Source organism: Cryptomeria japonica, chromosome 11, assembly GCF_030272615.1.
Source record: "Cryptomeria japonica chromosome 11, Sugi_1.0, whole genome shotgun sequence".
NCBI lineage: Eukaryota > Viridiplantae > Streptophyta > Pinopsida > Cupressales > Cupressaceae > Cryptomeria > Cryptomeria japonica.
In genome coordinates, this window is record NC_081415.1 from 197,500,166 (window position 1) to 197,505,382 (window position 5,217).

Genomic DNA, 5,217 nt, shown 5'->3' on the forward strand with positions numbered 1-5,217 from the left:
TGCTAATGTTTTCAAATGGAATGGAACTCATAATCTTGAATTGAGGATTATTTCAAGGCAAGAAAAGGTCCCAAAATGCTTAGAGGAATGAGGAAATTAAAATGAGTTCTAAGAGTGCGAATTTGGGCTCAATAATTAAAGGAGTTCAATTTACAACACTACACTTTGATATGGATCAATACAACACAAATATAATAGCAATCAATTATCTTATAGAATTTAGAAAGGAGTATTACATTCCACATCTAAACAATCATGGATAAAATTTGTGTCTTTATTCATATTATCATAAACATATATAATTAATTTATCTCCATAAATTCATCTCTTACAATTATACATTAAGATCCCACATATCTAAGAATTTTTTATTCATCATATGATCTTATATTACAACATAACATTACTAATTCCTCAATTTTCTCAATGTGCTACTCTATATCAATGCTCTTAGTCTCTCATGCTTTTCTCTTTCAATGTAGCATATTATAAGACATACATTAAAGAATTATGTAGACACATCTGTGGGACATGTCCGTTTCTAAATGTAGTTTTTTTTGGTGGGGCAAGATTGTCGGGGTGATTCACCAATCGTATATATCTTTCCATCGAGTAGTATTGATTTCCAGAAATGATCTAGTCTTATCCAAATTTTGATGGAGAAAGCTACCAAGATTCGATTTTGAGTTTCCCACTAAAACATTCCTTCTCACACCTGATCTTAACCCTAGTTCATTTCTAACAACTAGACTTGATTAGTGAATGCATCATGTGTTCATATAATTAATTTTTAAAGGGAAATAAATGAACAATATATGACAAAGAAGGAGCACTTGCACATGTAGTCACATGTATTGTAGCTACTTGTTATGGACAATCTAGCTTAGTAGAACCTACATTAAAAATATATCTATCACTCATACAATTTTCTCCAATGTCTACACATTCCAAGACTCAATACCAATTTTGTTGAATCGGTCCTAATATTTAAATAAATGAAATCTTAGAAATAATCTCCAAAAACACATTTTCTTGTAGATACATACAATGTTGGAGGTGACCATTCACATAGAACACTAATACTCATGAATAAAGAATGCAAGATCTAATGACACAATCACACAAAACATAACAATACCAATTATTGTCCAACAAAAGAATTCACAATATATATATCTCTTTCAAATATCTTTTAATCAACTTTTCAAACATCTTCAACCTTTTCCAATCATTCAACCAAATATTCTTTCTAATCTTTCTTGTTCCTTTTACTAATTCTAATAGCCTCAACTTAATTATTTTTCTATTATCTAAAATCTAGAACAATATATTAAATATTAAATTACCTATAATTGGAAGTGAAAACACTCTGATTAATTGAACATCAATAAACTTCTCTCCTACTCAAACTATATAATCAAAACCCTAAAACCCAAATACCTTGTTAAGTTGCAAGAGCCTGTGAGTGTTAAGGTCAGAACATGGATTCCTGGAGATTTATGGATCCTCGGAAGAAAACACTCGTCATTACTTGGTATGATCCTTGACAAATTTTACAGCGCAGAGATCTATGCATTGTTGAAATTTCGCTTATTTTGATTATGTTTTATCAGTCTAGTGTTATGTGTTGGAGCAACCTACGATCACTACAGAAGGAAGTACAATGAGAAGGGCCCCACTGACGAAGACTTGGCTATTTTAAAAGAACATTTGAGGGCGCAGAAGAAGCCTTCGGAATGAATATGAAGGTTTCTTGGGCTTTTCACTGATTTCGATTTTTTCTTTTTGTTTTTTAATTCTTGAATTGTTAAATTATAACATTCATTGCCTTTGAATTTTCGTTTTAAGTGTAAGGTAGTTACACACCAGTGAAGTCTCTTTCATATTTGTGACAAGGCCAAATCATTGCCCATTAGAATTGTTATGACCAACATACTTGGATTCAATAAATTGACCGTGTAATCCTCCGAGCGTCATGATCAATCTTCATATATGGATAATTTCGTTAGGTTTACATTTGATTGTCTGATGCAGAAAATCCATCATGAACAGAGCCAAATTTAGTTTAAATTTGATAAAATCAGATTGGGGAGATGCACCATGATTTATTCATAAGGGCAGCAAGTATATTTTCTTTGTTTCACTCTTGATTTGAAAAGAGGAAGATCATTTTGGGGAAGGTAACACATAAATTGATAGGTCTGCCTTCAATATTCATTTTATTACTCGATAATGATGCCTCATCACTTAGGTTTTTTTCCATGTGTTTGTTAGGATATGCGAGGATGAATCGCTATACAAGTTGGCGCATGGTATTATGATGCATACCAGGCTATGTTGTAACTAATTTGCGGTGCACATAACTCTTGGTTAATCCTGTTGGGTCTAATGGGATTTCTTTGGAGTGGTTTCATAGAAAAGGATATTTGTACGTTGCAATCTTACATCAAGCTTTTCCTCATTGTGAGTATATTGAATATTATGGTTCATTGACCCATCATACCATAGTTTAAAATTTGTACTCTTCAAAGTTGGTAGCCCTTAATTTTGATTTGGACTCGGGACTCAACAAAAGCTTCACCAAACAAAACTACATAATTACACAAAATAAACAAATTAATGAATGACATTTGTACCACTTCTTGGTTGTTGAGTTGTTAAGCCAAGATTGCTCTACTACTTTGCAACCCAATAAAGCAAGCTGTGCAGACAATCTCCTTGCTACAACTATTAGGGATTGGGTGATTTTCCATTCGTTACCCCTTTGGTCGAGTGCATAATTGACCCAAAAAGTTTCTCACCTTTGGCAATCTTGAGCCAATGCTATGACTCTTAGCTATTCTCAGTGATAAACCGGAAATAATTGTTAGGCTATTTTTTAGTTGACATCTGTTGTTTGTAACTAGGTCTATATATGGGTTTGGATTGCCTTAAGGCAACATTCGAACCCATTTAGGACTGGGCCCTATCCTAAAGGGTAACGTGCCCCCAAATCTAAACCCAGCCCTATACTTGCACGCCATCCTAAATACCCATGCCACTATAACTATATTGACGCCAAAAAGGGAAGGAGGCCGACTTGAATTAATAAAGGCTAAAGACATATATAAATAAAGATATCTTGCAAAGACAATTCATTCAAGTTCAGCGAATTAGCTCTGCATGAAAAGGTGCGAAATTTACAAGGAGGGTGCGAACTTGTCTAGACTTGTGCGAAATTGTCCAAGAGGACATAGGGCATTTTGGTGCAGTCTTGAAGCATGCAAAAGGGGCAGATCTGATATGTAAAGATCAGATTCAGAAAAGCAAGCTAAGTAGTGTATGTTGTGCAATAAGAGTGAATACATAATCTGACCTGTGGGTCTTTAATGCTGGGTTTTTCCTCCTTGGAGGTTTTCCCAGGGTATTTGTGTTTGTCTCTTGGTTCCTTGTTTCATTTTTGAATTTACTTGATTATAGTTTACTAAATTACAAATCTGATTACTGCTCTAGGGCACAAATTTAACATGGTATCAGAGCTAAGGTTATACTAACCCTTAGATTTCAGTAAGCTCTTACCTTCAGGTTGTTGTTCGCCTTTTATTAAGAAAATGACAGGGGTGAAGTTAGAGGGCATCATCGGGTCCTCATCAAGGAGTCATTCTTTAATTCATTAAAGATTGTGGAGATTTGAGTGAAGAACCAAAGAAGGAAGTAACTGATATTTCTCCTTTCAGATTTTCAGATCTCTGGAATGCAAAGTATATACTGTGGAGTCATTACCTTATTCAGACCTTCAAAGTTGTTGATTTTCAGAATTGGTCTAAACCCTAGGTTGGTATATATTTCATGATTCTTAACCCTTGATGTGATCCGATCCAATTTTAATAATGATTGAATCTTTGATGGTATGGTAGATTTATTTAGCTATTAGACATGCAACTACTATTTTGTATTGCTAACAAAATCATTTGTATTTCCACCAATCTTCAAACCCTAGCTGACTGTGCTAAGGCACATCAAGAGGAGATTGCGAATTATGGCTTTTGAAGATAGACTAAAAAGATAGTTTGAGAAGCTTTCGGTTCCAGTGTCAGTGTTATCTAAACATCAACATGTGTATTTTAAATTCTTTATTAACCTTGTGATGAGAGACGTTATGATAATTGAAGGTTAAGTATTCTTGTTGAATATATGGGGTTTCTTTGTCAAGTTGTAATAATAAAGGTTTCATTATCAATATTTGCTTCTTATGGGTTTGTGCTTGCTTAGTTTTGTAAAACCCCTGTTGGGTTATGTGAAAGGAAAATAATATTCTCTTTGAATTAACCCGTGTTGGGCCAATCATGTTTTGAGGTTCCCTGTGACAGGTGTTTATCCTTGCAGGTCTACAAGCAAGTTTGTGCCTGTGTTTTCCCGAGTTACCATCCTTATATCATCCCTGTTGCATTCGAGCTCATGTCATTAAATGTTGTGACAAATGCAGTCTTATCATGTGTCAGTTATTTGTTAAAATAACTGCATGACAGGTTGTTTTCAGTTATTTGGTTATGATGATGCTCTTTCTTACATAGTAGAAGTTAGAATGTATTGTTGTAAATAGCATCTGTAGGAAGAGTGAAAGATGAACAAGTCAGTGGTCTCCTTCTGTGATTAGCATTGAGATCTCTTCAGGCTGAGGTAAGCATTTCACTCGTTAATTTCTTCTACTTCCACCAAAGCTGAATATAATTAGGATCTTGTTCAACAAAGTATGAAGATTCTGTTCTACTTGATATTTATCAATCATATGTATGTAGTCATACTATATCTTGTGATTGGGTTTCTAAGAAATCTGAATTTCAGTTGTTCAGTTTGAAAGATGATTTGGCTTATGTATTTTGCTTGCTTGAATCTCACGCCTGTTCTCTTTTATAAGTATATAAGGATCCTTTCAGGCATGGTTATTCGGATGGGAACTAGGTTGTATCTCAGCCTCTCGGGGTTAAAGATGAAGGTTTTCTGAAAATTCACTTTGCAGAAGGTGAAAGTAAGAGAAAAGCAAGTAGCATCTTCAGTTGTATATGATTTTTGGTTCCTTTATTGATTCTTATTTGATTAAGGATTAAGAGGGAGTCCTATCTTCAATAAAGACTTAGTATTAAAGAATTGACAATCATTTGTTAAGTCTAGGGTTTTGTAAAGTTCTAACTTTCTTTCTTGAAGTATTTTGGTTTTTGATGTGATGATTTAACTCTA

The 5,217-nt window shown here is 34.0% G+C and overlaps 1 long non-coding RNA gene across 1 annotated transcript; it reads left to right on the plus strand.

Moving 5' to 3' along the window:
* Window positions 1–1,375: 1,375 nt before the first annotated feature.
* LOC131051789 (uncharacterized) lies at window positions 1,376–2,254 on the plus strand. Its single transcript, XR_009107207.1, has 3 exons — window positions 1,376–1,534; window positions 1,614–1,748; window positions 2,035–2,254. It is a non-coding gene; the product is annotated as an uncharacterized LOC131051789 (long non-coding RNA).
* The last annotated feature ends 2,963 nt before the right edge of the window (window positions 2,255–5,217 follow it).